Source organism: Cricetulus griseus, chromosome 5 (assembly GCF_003668045.3).
Source record: "Cricetulus griseus strain 17A/GY chromosome 5, alternate assembly CriGri-PICRH-1.0, whole genome shotgun sequence".
NCBI lineage: Eukaryota > Metazoa > Chordata > Mammalia > Rodentia > Cricetidae > Cricetulus > Cricetulus griseus.
Genome location: NC_048598.1, coordinates 166,735,337 through 166,755,718, shown reverse-complemented (window position 1 = coordinate 166,755,718; position 20,382 = coordinate 166,735,337). Strand labels below are relative to the sequence as shown.

The following is a 20,382-nucleotide window of genomic DNA, read 5'->3' as shown; positions in this document are numbered from 1 at the left end:
CAATCCAAGGTTAAAACAAATGATACAAAATAATGAACTGGAGCTCAGGCTGATAACCTGGAGAAAGTCATGATTTATTATTCTGCCAGAGTCCTCTGGGGCTATGCAGCCACTTTAAGTGAGGCTCTCTCCATTTCAACCAGATCTCTCTGATTATAGTGATCTTTTACTTTGCATTAATTTTATCTGCCTTTGAAGGTAATGTAACTGTGATAAGAGCCAATTAGTTTTGCACCATCGAGAAACACAATGAAAGAAAACAAAGATAAAATTAACTGTCTAAATGAGACTTCAAGGCAATCTCATCTTTGCTGTTCTCTTGTAAGCTAGAGCACCATACGTTCAGCATCATAAACTGAAGGACGACTATAAGGCTATGCAAGTTGGTTCAGATCCATGCTGTAATGAACACAGCTCTTCTGGAGTAACATTAGCCAGTAATTCAATGCTAACTTTCCACAGAACTTGAGAGTCTATCTATGACTTACATTACAGACAGACACAGATGCCAGCTACTGAATGGGGAAACAACTTGCCTCTTAACTTTTCAAATTTAGGAATTTGATCATGGTAGGAAACTAGCAAGACGTCACCTGATGTCTTCTGCTGTCGCCATTTCCCTGAGTGTTAGCAAATCCAGCAAGCCTCAGGTGTTTCAGTGACTGTGGTACAGCCAAAAGGAAAACATTTGGTAAGGTTCTTTGTTCTGAGGTACTTGTCGGTGCTAGCCTGACCTCTGGTAGGACTTGGGTACAAATAGTGAGTCAACAGTGTAATTGTGAGACGATGGCACACCACAATAGTTAGTTTTCTTTCTTTTTCCATTAATAATAGATACGATAATCTTAATAAAGGTTATTTTTGAAGAATTAAAAAATGATAATAATGTTTGTTGGTTGTTTTTGTTTATTTGTTTGGGCATCTCTTTGTTTGTTCTGTAATAAAATGACTCCCCTGCCACTCACACACAAAGAAAAACAAAAAAAGAAAGAGAGGTTGGGGACTTGGCTGTTAGCTGTTGAACAAAGAATTTGGTCTTCACCAAAAAAAAAAAAATGAATTTTAAATACTGACTATTTTGACTTTATAAGAAATCTGCAATGAAAAGTAAAATAAGAAAAGGCAAACACTGATCTTGACTACATGTACAACATCTGATGAATTCTCTGTGACTATAGTGTTAGTGGATGAAGGGAAATCAAACAGATGATTGCCATGGAGAGAGTAGAATGAACAAATGGTGTTAACTCATAGAAGAAGAAATAATGAGGCAAATAAACCCAGAGGGGAAAGAATCAAACTTAAGTAACACATAGCAGTATGTTAAAACATACTCTTCTCTCTCATCAAGGAAGAAAAGGAAATTCATATACAAGGCTAGTTAGAAAAGGGAAAACAGATTCCTAAGGGCTTGGTTGGAAGTTCTATCAGGGGAGTGCAGGTACTTACACACCCTTGGCCAAATGATGATCCATTTCCTTCAGAGAAAGTGGTCCTCGTTAACTAAGTATGCAGCATGAAGAGAAATGAGGGAGGAAGGTGTGTCATCACGGTTCTGTTGTTGTGAAGAGACACCATGACCATGGCAACTCTTATAAAGGAAAACATTTCATTGGGGCTGGCTTACTGCTTCAGAGGTTTAGTCCATTATTGTCATAGCAGGAAGCATGGTGGCATGCAGGCAGACAGGAAAAGGGGCTGAGAGTTCTATATCTGGATTCACAAGCAGCAGGAAGAGAACTGGCTTGAGCTTCTGAGACCTCAAAGCTGATCCCCACAGTGACACACTTCCTCCAACAAGGTGGCACCTACTCCAACAATGCCATGCCTCCTAATAGTACCACTCCTCATGAACCAAACATTCAAACACATGAGTCTGTGGGTGCCATTCCTATTCAAACCACTACAGAAGGGGACATTGGTTTATCTAGACACATCAGCAACATCAACCCTGGCAATCAGTGAGATGACAGATGTCACAGACAGATCACCATTACATCCAGGAAAATAGAATCTCATATTGTTCACACAACCATAAACTGGTAGTGAAGGGCCCAGAATCTCACCCAGCCCCTGTTGTGGCAGCCATGACAGGCTGCAGAAAAGACCCAGCAAGACGTAGGCCTCTGACTCAGCAACATGTGCTGAGCTCTGGACCTTGTCTGACCTTGCCCTAATCACTAGGAAGCCATCCTCCATGTGGCAAGGAACCAATCAGAAGTTAGCTGGCGGGCTCTAGATGTGCTTTACTGGTAATAGTGGAATGATTAATAATAACAGAATGCACAGCATAGCAATTGCCCTGGGAGGGCCTCTAGGCATAGCAACCTTCTGCAGCTGCAGCAGACCAATCAACTCAGAACAGATTGCCCAAGCCCAGAGGTGTAACAATCCTGAGAATGTTGTTATGCAACTAGTGGACCCCTCCCCCAGACACTCCCCTTGCTCTACTCCAATATATTCCCTACCCCATTGCTGCTCAGGGTCTCTCCTGCTCCACCCACTCTGTCAGATGGACAGAGGACCCTAGTGTACTCCAGTTAACTCATTAACTCTTTGCTTTTGCATTGGATCGGGTCTCTTGGTGATTTGGGGGGTTCAAAGTCTGGGCAAAACAGTAGTTTTTTTGTTTTTTTTAAGTAGGTTTGGAAATATTCCTAATTTTTTTAATCTAATCATTTTAGTAGTATGACTTTGTCCTATGCAAGAAGGCAAAATTATAAAATAAAAAACCTTACTAAAAGAAAATTCTAGTGTTGTTTATATTAGTGAGATTGTAACAACTCCTTAAAAAATATGTCAAGATACATTAAACAGTGTGTCTAGTCATTGTCACTGTGTAACAGTTAGTTATGGTCCCCAAATACATCCTCTGAAGAAAAAATTTTCCAATCCCAAGACACATTCCATGAGTTAAATCATAATTTGAGGAGAATTTCAAAGCCCAAGACTGTACCAGTTAAACAACAATTTGAGGGGGTCTGACCTACAGGCACTGTGATTTTTTTACAGGCTAGTTAGGTACAATGTGCAAAATCCTTTTGTAATTATTACATGAAAGGGATTCAGAATGATATTTAAGGCTGTGGAATGATGATTACAATATGGTGCTTTGTTCATGAGTGGGCTTGTTTTGTTATGTATGCAACAGGTTCTCAGGCTATTGTCCAGGGTTGCCTCAAAATCAGAGCAATCTTCCTTCTTCAGCTGGGATTACAGACTTGTACAATACCCCGCTATGTTAGGCTATAATCAAACAAACAAACAGGACTCCAAATGGAAGACAGTATTGGTGAGGACATGGCAACATGATACAAACAGATGTGTCTTTGTTACTCTCCTTTCTAAAGGGAGAATCTCAAGCCTCTGGCAACAGCCTCATTTTCACCAAAGCTGGTTAGAACAAGAATGGCTTCTTCACCACGGAATCCAGAGTCTGAGATGACTAGAGGCCAGAGAAAGCTGACCAAGAAGAAATCAAGCTAAATAAATCAGAATCTTGATTTACTAAAATCGTAGTTTTGAATATTGAAGGAGTCAAGCAGCCAAAGGGATGCACTCAGAGGAAAGGCTGTGAGAAAATGGAATTGATGGAAGACAAACCAATAGTCAAAGTGATGATGGAGTCAGCAGATACGAGTGGGGGAAGATGCAGCACGAAAGAGAGATGGTTGAACAAGACGTTCACATTGAGGAAAGGACCAAATGAGCTCCTAGGATGTGTTCTCGGTGAAGCTCTGACACATGTAGAGGGTCTCCAGCACTTCCCTGGATCCACCACATTCACCTGAGCCCCGTTCTGTGTGGCCCCATGGAGGTAAGAAAGGTCTCAGGCCAGTTTCTTGGAAAGGAGGAGATAATGCCTGAACAGACCAAGAGGGTAAAGTACAAAGCCTGATAAATAGACAGGGTAAATAGAGTTCTGGTCAAGATGCTTAGATGATTTTCCTCCTAGCTGGGGCCTTGTTTGCAGAGAAGCCCCCTCACCAGGTTTTCTTCATTGCAACTGAGAAATTTTAAATTCTAGCTTGAAACTATATTATAACTGGACCTTCATTTTTTTTGTTTGTTTGTTGTTGTTTTGGTTTTTGCTTGCTTGTTTGTTTTTTGCGTTTTCAACACAGGGTTTCTCTGGCTAGCACTGGCTGTCCTGGAACTCACTCTGTAGACCAGGCTGGCCTTGAACTCACAGATTCACCTGCCTCTGCCTCCCCAGTGTTGGGATTAAAGGTGCGCACCACACTGCCCAGCTCCTTCATGTTTTTAGAAATGGAAATTTCTCTATGGATTATTAAAAAGTCATTTGGATTCCAACCAGAAACCCTGTTACTACATGGGTGAGCCTCAGCTTTCTGTATATGCCTAGTTAGTATTTATCAGCCATAAGATTATCTACTGTATGTTTAAGGTATAGGTAAGATAGAAATAAATCTAGGATTTTAGAATTTACTCTCTGACTACATGGAGAGGGCTAGAGAGATGACTTAGGAGTTAAAAGTGATTGTTCTTCCAAAGGAGCCACGTACAGCAGGTGGTTCACTACCACCTGGAACTCCAGCTCCAGAGGATCTGTTACCGTCTTTCATCATCCTTGAGTATCCACACACATGTGGCACACTCAAAATTAAAGAAACAAACAAGTAAACAAATAAGATTTTAAAATAACAAGTATAGTTTAATACTCATCACATAAAAGGCGTATTTAGATTGATGTTTAATTGCTAAATAAACAGTACATCAATGGTACCCCACACAAGATTCAACATCTTTGAGGATTCTTGAAGATGCACCATAGGAAACGAAAATATTGAGAGTTTTTAGAAAATCAATTTCCAGATTATTTGTCAAAAATTATGTGTCCTACTAATGTACCTATGTACCTATGAATGTGTCTGCCTGTGTCCCAATACCATGTGCACTTTCTTGTCCTCCTTGCCTAATGCTTTCGTCATTTTACCAAACAGAAGCCACAGCCCTTATCATGCTCGGCTTCCTAACTCTACACTCTCCAGGCCGGATGCTAGCCAACGGGAATTTAATTTTGGTATCTGTGAAATCTCTTTTAGTTAAGACACTGTTTAGATTTTAAAAAGAAAATGACTTCAAGGATACAAGATAGTAAAAACAACAAAAAAAAATGTCTTTACCTGTTTTTATTTCTCAAGTTTGAGTAGAAAGGAGAAAATTGGAGGTAAGTTGATGGGTTGTTATTGTTTTACAAAATATTAAAAAATTAAGTTAGCTGAACAGTGGTGGCACATGATTGTAAAGCCAGAACTTGAGAAGCAGACACACCTCTGTGGGTTTGAGGCCAGCCTGGTCTACAGAGCAAGTTCCAGGATCATCAGAGCTACACAGAGAAATCCTATCTTGAAAAACCAAAACCAAACAAACAAAAAAAGAAAAAGAAAAATATATTCACTAACACTTGCAAAAATACTAATGATATTATAAACTTACAGTTTGCTTTGAATATGAGGGTATTGGCTACAAAATTCCACTGTTGATATATTTGATAGAACTTTAAGAAGAGCATATATTTAGGATAATATAACCAACTGCCCATTAAATATAATCATAACTCAATGCATAAGATAATTAACCCCTAAATTTTGGAAATAAATTCATTATCCAATGCCATATGATATTCACATCTGTTTTCAAAGACTGCATAAAAAGGTGTGATTAATAAATACTTTAAAACTCAATAGTTCCAAATGTAAAAATACTGCATTAGAGTAAAAAGAATAGTGATAAATGGAAATATAACACTAAGGAAAAGAAACAATGCATAGTTTCTGACTAAAACAGCCATATATATTTTTAAGTAAGTGTATCAGATTGCTATGATGCTAAATTCTTTTAGCTATATTTAAAAGCACTGTTAACAGTTTTAATTTAAAATGTTAATATTTTAGTACTGTGGAAATGTCATGCTTTGTAACTATGAAACCCGTGATAAAAAATTTAAATGTTGACTTAAAATTAGTAATGGGGTATAAATTTTTCAAAATAGTTTTAGGGAGTAATAAAACAAAAAATTAAGACCCCCTGTAATGAAACACTTTACACTCTGGTGTTTATCATTTTCATGGCTAATCCTTGTTGAAGGCATACAAAGGATGAAAGATATATGGCTTACTAAATAAGTTATAGCATGATACATCACAGTTTACAATCTAGAGGAAAGTGATAAATTTTAATTCATTAATAGTATTGTCATATCAATTATTTAAATATACTAATGAGGCCATATCATAAGCATCAAAGACTGAAATATTAATAAAATTATCTGCAGGTGGTACAATTATGAGTGATTTTGAATTTAGTTTATCTTTTTGTCTTATTTGTACACTATAAACATGCATTATTTATAGTCTAGGAAAAATACAATATAACTCTGAAAGTATTTTTTAGCTAAGAATCAATAATTTAGAAGACACAACAATTAAAATCCTGCAGAATTTCACTTTTGGTTATAATTTTAAAGGTTAAGCCATAACAAATATTACCATAAATTTTTGCTTGAGGAACCTAACTCAGCTATCTTTACCCAGAATCTTCAGGACATTTCTTCTGAACGAGGAGTGGCAGAATCAGCCCTCTCATAGCAACACTACTACATCACAAGAAATGTGCTGCACAAGTCTCTCTGAAAAGGGCCAATCAGCAGGAAACATAGGTTACACAGACATCTCCTGCATGGTCCTGAAGTATAACGTACCTTAAGCAAAAAAAACACAGAAGCTAAAGAATACAGAAACGGGAGTTAACTTCCATCCTACATTAAGTTTGAATTATTATTCTTCAAGGCTGTCCAGTGGATATTAAATCTTGAACAAGTTTCAGATTTTGAGAACTGAACAGTAATTGGTTTGTAAAATCGGCTTAAGCATTTCCATCTGCACCCATAAAATGTTGATTAATTTTCTTTCTAGGTATGTGGTGAGGCATAGCGATGCATTTTGACATTGAGCTCTTATCTGCAGTTATAGGACAGAAAAGTCATTATATTTTCCTTCTCTATGAAGACATTTCTTGGTAATAATACTCTACACAAAAATCGTACCAGGTGATACTTGGCTATCAGTCAAATGGAGCTCTGCTTTGCCTATAATTGCAACTTTAAAGGACTCAATTCCACAAACATGTGGCTAAATATTCTGCTTATTCTAATCCATCTTCCATAGTTTGGAAACATCCTGGCTGGGGTATCCTGATAAGCCATTTCTATACACTTCTCTTCCTTCCTCTTACCCACAAATCCACCACTTCCCTTTAACATTTAGGGGGGGGGAGGGGGAAGCATGGTTTGTAAATAAAAATGCTATAAATACCAAAAAGAATTTCTAAATGTGATTAGGTGTTAAATGAAATTGAAATTCAGATGCAAACATATAAAAGGCAAAAGTGACCTCCTGTCTTGAATTAATAGTATAAATGGCAAATTCTTTTATCCTGTGGCTTTTATTAGAATACTGGGGAAAGATACTAGTTGCATTACATTTCATGTAGACACAGATGTTATTTCCTTACAAGTGGGACTTGTTAGAAATAGAGGCAGCTTAGAATAAATAGTAATGAAGACCACTGGGGCTCTTTGAGATGCAGTCTTTTGGAAAGGAGAAACTTGAACTTGCCATTAAAATATACCCTATATATTTGGACTATTTTCCTTTGAATGTGTGATTTTTTTGCCTCAAATCCTGCAAAATGCCATAAAAACAAGCTTTTGTGCTAGATTTTGCTGTTCTATCCTTTGTGGTGGCATACTAGAATTGTTCAGACAGGACCTACAAAACTCTTGTCTGCTTTGTTTAGAGATTGGCAGTGACTACAAGGACTGGAAGTCCTCCTGGTGGTGTGTCAGAAACAATAAGCTAGAACATCCTAGTTCTAATACTAATACCAATTGGGTGCTTGACATCTGGAGAGTTACTTAAACATCTTAATAGCAGTATCCATGCCAAGTTGCTGTGAAGAATGTAAGGAGACGGGAAATAGTTTATTGACAACTCTAACACCTAGTGGTCCCTCAAGAATGTAATTCTGTTCCATTTCCTATTTATTGGTTGAAATTTGTTGAAGATTTGCCATGATAGGAGAATCTCTATACTGACAACAGTAAAATTTCACTACACACATGAAAACAATATCCACATGTTTGGGACATCTTTGTGGCATCCTAGTTTCTTCTTGTCACTGACAGAAAGTAGCATAATGGAGAAAGGGGTTTATTCTGCTTTAGTTTCAGCTGACAGTCTAATATTGGGGAGGAGTGAAGGCAGAAACAAAAGGAGCTAGTCACATAACATCCACTATCAGTAGCTGAGAGACACACAAATGTGTCCATGCTGTCTGCTCACTTGCTGTTGTTCTCAGCTAGCTTTCCTTGTTCACATGGTTCAGGACCCAGCCCACAAATCGGGCTGCTCTCTTTCAGGATGTATCTTCCTATCTCAATTGACAATTAAGACAATCTCCTGCAGGCATGCCCCCAGGCCACCCTGATGTAGATAATTCTTCCTCTGAGTCTCCCTTCTCAAGTGATTCTAGGTTGTAGCAAGTTGACATTTAAAATTAACCAGCGCAGTAATCGAATACCTGACCTCTATGGCTGTGGGAGCCTAGGACAACTGCTGGACATCTGACATTTCAGTGGTCAGAAAACAGAATAGGACAGGAGGTGGGGCAGGATACAAACCTTGGGTACCATTCTCTTTCCCAAGATATACTTCCTCCAGCTAGAGCCCCTCCTCCAAGAAGGTCCACAGCCTTACAAATCAGCACCCAGATACTGAGTTTTGAAACATATGAGCTTATGGGGGACATTTTATATCCAAACCATGGCATACTGTATTCCATGCCATAGTTGATTTACTCATGGTCAGCATACTTGCCTTATTAGTCAATATGCTAAATGGCATACTTAATCATTTTATAATGTCAATGCTACTTATTTTTAAAATTTTTAGTTGCTGTGTGTATTAGGTAGTACAAAGTTGTCATATCAAATACAACTGCAAGTCTTAAAGAATTTAAAAGTATTTTATAGATATGTTTTTGCCTTGACTAAAAGTCTTAAAGGTAAATGGTGAAAACAATTCTCTGTCATGGATAGATTCGCTTTTGGAGAAGATCAAATTAATGAAGGCTTACCACCAGGGAAAATTTATTAACAAAATCCCCCTGCACATGCAGGATTAAGCACAAAGCAATTAATAAAAATTGAGTATCAGTCATTCGTGAGAGGAGAAAGTGCGATCTAATCATTTGAATGCTGTTATGACCCTTGTTTCCCCAGGCAATGACAACTTAGAAAGTCACCAAGCATAAGCAATAATTACATTAGTGGTTCAGCTAATTCCTATCCAGAATTTTCCCTGGGATACAACGTCTCTTTTTCTGGTGGAACAATTTTAAAAAGAAATAGGTCCAATCATTTTCCTATGCAATGCTATTCTAGAAATTTCCATGTACATAACAGAAAAGCAACTAAATATAAAGAAACAATTATTGGTTTTCTTTATCATCTTCTATCTTTGAAGAATTTATAATGACAGGATACCTTCACCAAATAAATCACAGACCCAGGAAACAGAAGGGAGATCTACAAGCTCTTTTCCTGTTGGGAAGGTTCTAGCCCAACTCCCCTAGAACTGCTACTCCAAAGAGATAAAATCTCAATGTAGTAAAATCTCTATTTATGCAGTTCGGCATCACCATGGAAACCTCACCCCCTCAGTGACATAATGAGATGGTAATGCAAACAGCTGCCATATAATGAACTTAGGCACAAACAGAGGCCAAGCTACTCATGCCAAAAAGTGAATGACAGGAGGGTCAAATAGATGGGGGCAGGCAAGATCAATGAGTAACAAGAAAGCCCACCAGTGGGTGTTATGGGAATGGGCGGGCAGAACTGCCTACAACTGTAAAATTGAAACTCTCAAGAGTTTGATTACTGCAAATTTCAACTGAATCTGTGACATTCCCATGTAGAGGCGATGGAGTGTACAATCAGATTTTTTATTATATAGGTTCAACCTAATATTTCACTTGTCTAACACTTCATACTCAAAATATGTGGCTTAACAGCGTAGGATTCTGTATTCTGCTGGATCTTAAGGAACATGTGTAAGATAAGAGCCATGTTAGGATGCCAGGAGGATAGTTTCATTTTCAGAGAATGAGAGGATGTGATGTCTTCCTCTAAAGCACTCCCAAGTGGGTAGAAATTGCACCCTTCCCTTCAAGGATGATCTGCGTCCACAGATTGGAACTGGCTGATAGACTTGCATGCACAGAGCAAGAGAGACAATTAAAAACTGTCTAGCAGAGAAATCCACATTAAAAGACATGAATTCAGAAACACTGGGCCAAGAGAAAGAAACAAGGCTTAGTATGAGGGAATCCGAGAAGTAACAAGGAAACTAGAATATGACAACATGGAATTTATATATGCATATATGTGTATCAACTTTATATATCATTTATATGACAGTTGAATTTAACTTGAATATATTTATCATATTGGCAAACAAACATAGGTCACACACATAAACACAGAATTGGTCTAAATTCTTCCTACTATGGTTTGACTCTTGAACATTCCCCAGAGGCATACAAGTTCAAGGTGTTCACAAAAGCCCACCAGTGTTAAAGAAAGGGGCAGGAAAAGTGTCTGAAATTGTTGCCAGCCTGGAGTGCAATTGTAAAGTGGTGAAAGCATAAATAGATGAGGCCTACTGGGACAGAAGTAGATCACTGGAAGTATACCCTAGGGAAGGACGTTGGGACCCAGGACCCTCCTTTCTCTGTTTGCTTCCTAGCCACCATGAGGTGGACAGTGGTCCTCTATCACATGCTTCCCACTGCCATGCTGTGCCTGTCAAACTCCTGAAAGCAGTGGAGTCAGCCACCATGTGTAGGGAGAAACTCTGATTAGAGGTACCACTGACCACACCCGCTTGGGTGTGGCCAAGGGGTTTAAGAAGCAGGGAGGCGAGCATGTGTCTCTCTTTTTGCCTGGCTGAGCTGACTGGGAAGCATTTCTGGGTCCATTCTGCTCAGGTGCAAACCTGGTCACTGACTCCCTTGAGTGAGTATTTTTCCCCAATAAACTACGGGTTATCAACCTATCTCTGACTCCACTTTGTAATCATCTATAACCATGGATTGAAACTCTTGAAAGGATAAGCCCAAATAAAGTTTCCTCCATCATGTTGACATATAACAGGAATTTCATCACTGTGATGGAATGTGACACATCTCTTCAGGACAGCATAATTTCTGCAGACTTCAGGTGAGCTCAAGGAGTCCAGGACTATGACAAAGCTAGTCACCAAAAAATTAGCAGAGAATTATCCTACCCTAGATTTCATCCCAAGAGAAGGTGAGCTTCCATTCCAGAGGAAATACTTCAAAGGATACTGGCAGCAAATGTAAATATTTTTATCAGTACATTATGTAAATGATGCTTGTTTGTATAAAAGTTTTACCTTGTGGTTGCTGTGTATGTACACACAAAGGAGAGACAATATGAAGGAACAGTAAGTTTTGGTTTATATGAAGCAGGACTACTGAAGCTTTTAAAAGCATCTTGATAAAAATCATGTATGACTTATTTTTATTTTATGTTCATTGGAGTTTTGCCTGCATGTATATCTGTGTGAAGGCATCAAAAGCCCTGCAACTGGAGTTACAGACAAGTGTGAATTGCCATGTTGGTGCTGGTAATTGAACCCAGTCCTCAAAAAGAGCAGCCAGTGCTCTTAACCACTGAGCCATCTCTCCAGCCCCTCAAAACTATTCTTATCCTACACATTCATGCATCTCTTCAATAACTTAGCCGGATTTTAACAAATGCCTATTGGCATTATTATGTCTGATGGAAGGCTGAGTCAGTAGAGCAGCAAACAAAATAGATATGTGCTCTAGCCTCATGGATCTCACAATCACAAGGATTGAGATGAGAAACGGTATACACTCTTCCACAAAGGTTGGCGGTAAAAGTTCTTGAAAGGAGGCGCCACCTAAATGATTGTTTGACTGAACTGACTGAATCAAATCTGAGGATTTGACCTTCAGAACCCATGAAAAAAGAGCAAGTAGAGAGACATTAAAAATATAGATGTTCTTGATGAACTGTGTTGACAAGACTTATAACCTTAAAGCAAACTCTAGCCTCCACAGGAACATGCACATTCATAAACACATGTAGCTACACACACACACACACACACAAATAAATAAAAAGCAAATTTTAAAAAATTTAGACACAAAACAGTATTGACTGGCCAAATGAGACATTTGGAATGGGCTCATGCAACACAATCAGGAAATAGTTTGCAGCTCTGGTTTTAACTAGAGGAAAAGAACAGCAACAGAAAAATTGTGAAATTGGTCCAGAGTTGGGGAGTCTGCAGTCAGGAATGATCAAAGACCCTTGAAAGGTACTGCTGAGGGAGTTGTCATTCACTGTAAGATTTCCTAGGGAACACGGGTATTGGACAGTTGGAGGACGGTGATTATTAAGAGATAGCTAATATCCCTAAGAAGAAGGGAAGCAGAAAGGGGATTTTGAAGGATTTCCTTGCTTGTTTTGGCAAAGTTTGGCAGTCACTCTCTTCTGCATCCTGCTGGTCCAGTTTGAACAGTATACTGTCAGTAACTGAGGCCAGGACAGTTTCTTTGCCCAAATGGTTAGCTTTTTCCATAAAGAAAGCAAACTCTACATGGAGTTTTTTTGATGCCCATCATCTTCTCTGAAGTAGAGTGGTACAGCTAGGAGCAGACATGTCTCATTGTCATGAAAAGCCTTAGGTTATCAAACATATTAAATGCCATATTCTCTAGGTCTTTAAGTGTTTGAAGACCATCTATCAACATATATCTGTGTATGCCCTTGAAAACATACCTAACATGACTATAAGTTTGACTATTATAGATGACTATTAATCTGTATTTCTTGATTATTCATTAAATTTTTGAATGAGCTGCATAAACATACCTGAAACAAGAGTAGAAATGTACATACAGTATAACAAAATGAAATTTTGTGTCAATAAATAAAATCCATACCAATGTAAAATACTAAGATTAATAGTTACTTTTTGAATTAAAGTAAATTCAATATAAGTTGTAAGAGGTAGCTAGTAATAAATCTGAGCCATTGGCTGAGCATTTACAATTAACATTAAGTCTCTTTATTGGTTAATTGGGAGCAGGCAGTTGGGACAGGATACTTCCACCTACAAATGGCCTGGTACATGAGGTGCCAGGTGAAGTGGCTATCTATTCTTTACCAATTAGAAAAAAAAAATCAGAGTCAGATATCAGGGTAAGAACCTCAAAGTTCAGAGAGGATCACTGACAACAGCCTACAGGGGAGCAGCCACCAGTGGCCTCCTATCTCTCCTGCTCCTTCCTCCAAAAGGGCTGCCATCCTCTCTCAGCTGTGCCTTCCTACCTCCTGTCTCCTAACTTTTTACAGTCCTCCAAACCTTCATGGTTGATTTTGGCCAGCTAGTAGCTACCTCCACCCTGAGACGCCAAGCAAGCTTTATTTGTTGGAACAAAATCAAAATATTACACAATAGATGGGAACATGATGCCCACCTCTTATTTCTACGTCAGCATTTGTCTATCTTGAGCTTACTTTTGTAGTTCTTATGCCTGCTGTCTGTGTGCTGTGAATTTGTTCATATGTTCATATGGCCTGCCAAGCCCAGAAAACACTGTTTTCTTGTAATCATCCTTTGCCTCCGGCTCTTACAATCTTTCTGCACCCTCTTCTAAAATGATTCCTGAGCCTTTGTAAGAAATCACGTGATAAACATGTCCCACTTGATAATGAGCATTGGATAGACTCTCATTCTCTGCCCCTTTGTTAGTTATGGGTTTCTGTGTTAATATCCATTTACTGCAAATATAAGTTCCTCTGATGCAGTTGTATAGATATGCTGATCTATGAGTACAAAAGTCATTAAGACTTGGCTTAATCTTGTGCCCATTTAGCAGAGTAATAATAGTAGGCCCTCCCATATGGCGTGTGATCTGTCTAGCCACAAATTCATGGCCCCCAAATTGGTAGCAGATAAGGGGATCAACTTAAAGAGAGGGACTTACCTCTAATCAATAAGTGATTAGTCATTCCCACAACATTCATAGCACTATTGCACTAGTAGACTTGTCTTGCAAGGCCGGTCATTGTTGTAGCTTGCAGACTTCACAGCTAGGTAAGAGTAGTGATTACTTTTCTCCTCTGGTGGCATGCATAGCACTTTCCAGTATTACAAAAGCTAGCCAGTAAGTTGAAGCTTCTAGGTGCATAGGCTTTGATTTCTCTGGGTTCTAGGATACAAGTACGAGGTGTCTTCAGCAATAGGGTCTCATCATGAAGTCTGGAAAGTAACAAAGGACACTGACAACAGCCTATAGTTTTGGAAGAACCTAGAGGCCCTCAATAGCCAACAACTCCAAAAGAGGTAACCAATTCCTGGCACCGGTTTAGTTATTCGTTAGCCTGTTGTATCTAGTAGGAGCATTATTATCTCATTATAGGCTAACTCCATTTAAACAATAATATATATATATATATATATAATTTCTATATGCCTTTTTAGAAATGTCTTCAATGTTAGTTATCCCTCATTGTAGTTCCTTCCTACTTTACCCTGTCCGTTTATTCCTTCTTGTTCTTTTATTCCTCTTTAACCTTTTATACAAGTGTGTTCGATCTCACTTCTCACAAGTCCCCACATACACAGCCTCTTACTAACTTCTTGAATACCGAAGACTTGAAACTAACATCCACAAATAAGAGAAAGCATGTAATGTTTATCTTTCTAGGATTGGATTACTTCACTCAGGATGACAGTTTCTCAGCTCCATTAATTTGTCTGTAATTTTTATAATGCCATTTTCTTAATAGCTGAATAATATTCCATTATGTAAATGTACCACATTTTCTCTATCTAGTCTTCAGTTGATGGGCATCTAGGTTATTTCCATTTTCTGTATATTGTGAATAGACCAGCAATGGACATGGATATAGTTCTTATGGGTATATGCCTAAGAGTGGTATAGCTTGATCTTATGATAGATCTGTTTTCAACTTTTTGAGGACTCTTCTCATTGATTTTCATAGTGGCTACAAGAGTTTGCACTCCCACCAGCAGCGTATATGTGTTCCCCTTTCCTGCATCCTTGACAGTATCTGGGGAAGATGAAATCTCAAAGTAGTTTTAAGTTGCATTTCACTGGCTAAGAATGCTGAACATTTTAAAAAGTGTTTCTCAACCACTTGTGTTTGCTGTTGAGTACTTTCTGTTTAGTTCCATACCCCATTTTAAAATTGGGTTGTTTTCATGATGGATAGGGTTTTCTTAGGTTTTTGTTTGCTTTTTGTATATTCCAGGTACTATCCTCTGAGAGATGTATTGCTGGTGAACATTTTTTTTTCTCCTTCTGTAGGATGCCTCTTCACTCAAATGATGGTACACAAAGCTTCTGAGTGTTCCTTTTACACAGAGGAGAGCATAAGAAGAGGACAAGCCTAAACATGCAGCTTCCAAAGAAAAGCTCCCCAGGAGGCTGACACATTAGCCAGGCTCTTTGAGATTCTAACTGAACCATTTATTTATAAAATACAGAACAGCAGGAATAAGAAAAACTCGTGTGCAGGATGCTCTATGCCAGGCACTGTGCTCAACATAATCTTATTTCTCATTCAAAAACACTGTATTTTTATCTTTCTTTTAAAGAACTCCTATCTTTAAGGTGACGTTTAAATCCTTTATGCATTTTTTTTCTTCTGCTGATACTAAACTGGAAAAATTCTGAAGTGAAAATTTCGTGAGAGGTGTTTGCTGTCATTATTGGGGCACCCACACCCACACACAAGACCACAATGCCAATGGGTCAGTAAAAGGTGCGGAGATAAACCACTCTAGTTTCAGGAAATAGCATATCCTTTGTTGCAAGTGAGCAGCTACTTACACAGTGGGAGCCTATGGTCTGTGATAGGTTAGCACCTTACCTGGGATTGGAAAGTGAGTGCTTACCAGGGTCTCTATGCCAGACAAACACGAAGAAGTACCTAAAAGGAGACTCATCAGGTGGCCAGACTCGCCAGCAGGCCAATTACTGGCTACTTGGGCTATTTCAGAATCTGATTTGTGATTTCTGGGAATACTCAGGAGCAGGGTGTGCCATTTAGAAGTGCAGTGTGGCCAGAAAGAGATGATGCATGCCTTGAGGCAGGTGGATCTCTGTGAGTTCTAGGCAGCCTGGTCTACAGAGCTAGCTGTAGTACAGCCAGGGTTACAGAGAGAAACCCTGTCTCAAAAAACAAACAAACAAACAAACAAACAAACAAACATGACAACAAAAAGAACAAAGCAAATCCTAGAAGCCCAGGGTGTCAGGCAGGCTGGCCTCCAGGTCAGACCTGCATTTTCTCCTACGTGTGCTAAAGAGATATCTTCTTGCATATCCTATTTTTAAGTCCCTTATAAAAATAAACCAGCACATACTATACAAGTGATCAGATGTGAGTGCTGTTTGGGAGCATTGTTCTGAATGGCACAGCAGAACTCTATCTTTACTACCTAAGCTCTAACTTTGGCTATCTACAAAAATAAAAAATGATACAAAGAATCACAGGTCATTTTTCGGTTTCCTCTTTGGTTTGTTTGTTTGTTTGTAGAGCAGTTTTCCTGCAATTAAATCTATATCCTAAGCAGTCTCAAAAAGCAAAGAGTTCTGCATGGGCTCAGTATTTGTGAACATTACACATTCAAAGAGGAATCATTCAGACTAAATTCTCTTTTGCATGATGGAAGCAGAGCTTTGACAGAGAACTAGTGCCATGCTTAAGCGGATTACATTCTTCAAAAATGATGGCTAAAACATTCATCTTTATCTGTTCTCTTCTGCTTTATCCTATCAAGTTGATGAAACCAAGAACGACAAGATACATGGAAAACCTGTACCTCAAGCCACAATTTTATTCTGAAAAATCAAACCTATTTTTAACAGATCCTGAGAGCCAGGAATTAATTTTGACACAAAATTATGCATTCATGAAAAAACTGTGAATGAATCTATTGCTTGTTTAAAGAACCTAAGTGATGGAGTCAACTGCCACCTAGAGACCAGACTGGAATTCAGCTCAATACAAAGTATCAAGAGCAGCTGTCAGCCTGGTGTCTCATATTAGTCATGGACACACAAGCCCTTCACTGTAGAGTCCACTTGTCCTTTATCCATAAAAGCTAAGTCTCTATAGGTTGAAGTTCTACCAAAAGTAGGAGGCATACAAGACTATGAGAATCAAAATGCTATTATTTATTGGTTATGTTTATAACAATAATCTCTGGGGAAATGTTTGAACATTAGCAAATGAAGCCACTACATCAAAGTTCAAGTTATTTAGACTGTTTCATGTTATCAATCCCTGGAGCAAAAATATTTTCAGCCCCACTCTTCCAACGATAGCCTCTTAGTTTTGCTTTCTCACAATCACACACCAGAGCCAGAGGCCTCTCTGCTATGATAGGACGGCTGCCCAAACCTGAATGAACCAGTCAGTTTTAATGAAGTGTTAAGGTCTGGACAGTTGAGATCTCACTCCTTTATCTAGGTTTCTCTGAAAACCTACCCTTAGCTAAGCCCGGAAATTAACATAGTGACCAGAACAAAACCCACGTGGCTTAATAAATAAAACAGTTAATAGCTTCATTTCCACCCCAAATTTTTAACACATCACAGTGTGGAAATCTTTCTGCATCTTACCTCCCGCTTGTCTCATGGCCCCCTCCTCACCTTTCTCTAGGAATATGGTGGTTTGGTTTGGCAATCAAGCCTCATATGGTGGCCTTTCCGTCTTCCTACTTCGCTACTTCCTCATTCTAATGTCTCCACCCAGACTCGTTAGGCCCATTCTCTACCATAAAACTCTCTTGCCATTCCTTCCCCTCATCTCCATGACTATCTTCATAGATCGGTGAGGACAGATCACTGAGGACAGAGTTTTGTCAGGCTTAAGCTGCCCCACCCCTTTGTTTTAGTTAGAATACAAACTAGTGGGCTTAATTCTGGAAATTCCATACTTGTAAATCATTGTAGTTTGCACTTATTCATCCTCCTTACCCTGGCTTGCCTCTCCACCCCACCCCTGTTTCCCCCCCCTTCTTCACCTCAAATAGCACCCCCCACTTTGTTCTCACGTCATTTGTTTAAATCTGTCTTCTCTATTTGAGAAGACACGTGACATGTCTTTCTTTTATAGCTTGCCTCCATTTCTCCTAAGCTTTCCCCAAGTATACTTCCATTGTATTCGTCTTCTGTGATACTTTTTTTATTAATTTTAGAAACAATCTCACTTTACATATCAATCCCCCATTCCCTTGCCCTCCCATCCTCCCATGACTCCCTCAACCCACCGCCCCCCACTCACTCCCCAAAGATAGTGAGGCCTTCCACGGGGGATCATCAAAGTCTGTCACATCATTTGGGGGAGGGCCTAGGCCCTCTCTCATGCATCTGGGCTGCAACAGTATCCCTCCATAGGGAAGGGGCTACCAAAGTCCATTTGTGCACTAGGGATAAACACTGGCTCCACTGTTAGAGGTCCCATAGACTGCCCAGGAACCCTTTGGTCCAAAGCTGGTTCCCCAGTTTTAAGACTAGGGTCTCCATGCTCTCACTAGGTCAGGTCAGCTGTTCTGTAGGTTTCTCCAACCATCTTGGCTCCTTTGCTCATTCCTTGGCAACTGGATTCCAGGAGTATGGCTCAATGTTTAGCTGTGGGTGTCTACTTTGCTTCGATCAGCTACTGGATGAAGGCTCTAAGATTGCAACCACAGTAGTCATCAATCTCATTATAGGGGAAGGGCATCACTGCCTCCAACCTCAGCAGAACAGAAGCAAGCCAGGCTTCCTCCTGACCCCTAGCCATTTCTGAGTGCTTAGACTGCATTCGTTTACTGCTTATACTTTCTAGTGTGCAGCATTCAGTAAGTTGGCTTGCCTACAAGTGCGTCTTCATGTCCTCTCCACTAAGCTGTTTGTCTATCTTACAGGGTCTCATCCTCCCTTATCCTGCTGACTTTTAGGCACCATATCTGATCCTAACAGTTTCCTGCCATTTATGATGAAATATTACAACCTGACGTGGATTCGCCTTGTGTGAGAGGCAGTATTACACACACTTACAGTTCTTTGTCACTTCATCTTTTTTTATAAGTTCCCTGAGAAAGATATGATTATTGTTTCCATCATACAGATAACAAAACCTGTGCACAGAGTTTGAGTAATTTCCCAAAGGAGCACACAGTCAATGAGCAATGAGGTTGGAATTTGAATTCACAAATCCTCCAGAGCAGACCAGGTGCCAAATAATGCTGTTTCCAGGCCTCTACGGTCATCCTAACAATTCTTTTCAGCCATAAATCTGAAAACAAAACAAAACCAAGAAAAAGAAAAACCCCAAACCTCCTTCTGGGATGCTTTGTAAGAATTCTGGTCATCTTACCCAGTCTATGGCAGTAACAAAGCATGGAGCACATAGCCAGCATCGTCACAAAGCTGAAAGATGCCAGGAAGGCTGTGGGTTAGACAATCTGGGATCTCAGGGCTGGGGTTGATGTAATTAGTAAAGTGCTTGCCTGCAAATCCCTAGACTTGGTAGCCAGCCAGCCGTGCCTAATAGGTGGACTCCAGAGCAATGAGAGATCCTGTCACAAAATATAAGGTGGGTGGCTACTGAGACATAGCACCTAAGGCTGGTTTTCTGTCCTCTACACCTATGCATGTGAACTTACACACCAAAAGGAAAAGAAAAAAAGGAAAGAAAACAAATCAGGATTTCACTTAAGTCCTAGATTCTAGCATTTGGGTTGTTGCATGGTTGGTTACTGACCTCCAGTGTTTGTTTTTCTTCCTCTACCCAGTGTCACTATTTAAATTCAACACAAATCTTTTCCTTTTTTAAGATTTATTTTTCTTTCTATTCCCCATTACTGTCTTTTGCAACCCATTTCTGACTTTTGGTTGACTGCTATTTGAACTGATACAGATGCTGAACATTGGGCCTTACCTTTTCCCTGTTTATTTTCTCATTCTGGTAATTTCTGACTCTTGATAACATCTACTAAATATTAGACTAGTTTTCTGTTATAACTTATGGGTAATAAGTTAATCTGTAGCAAACAAAGGCTATTTTCTATAGGGAATGGGTGATAAGTAAATAAATTACATGTCAATACAGCATGATTAAATGAAATCTTCAGTCTTCATAGAACCAATAAGACAACTGTGCAGGGAATGTAAGGAAAATATACAATTACGTTCTGCCACATTTCAATTAAAGAAGTA

The 20,382-nt window shown here is 39.2% G+C and overlaps 1 long non-coding RNA gene across 2 annotated transcripts in view; it reads right to left on the bottom strand.

The window, feature by feature from the left end:
* Positions 1–18,030, bottom strand: part of LOC103160572 — a 28,085-nt gene extending 10,055 nt beyond the window's left edge. The window contains exons 1-2 of one of the 2 annotated variants that reach the window (XR_004770199.1): positions 17,800–18,030; positions 14,131–14,405 (exon numbers count right to left, since the gene is read on the bottom strand). This is a non-coding gene — a long non-coding RNA (uncharacterized LOC103160572). The remainder of the gene's footprint in view (positions 1–14,130; positions 14,406–17,799) is intronic. The other variant, XR_003486219.2, reaches the window with a different exon arrangement.
* Positions 18,031–20,382: the final 2,352 nt, after the last annotated feature.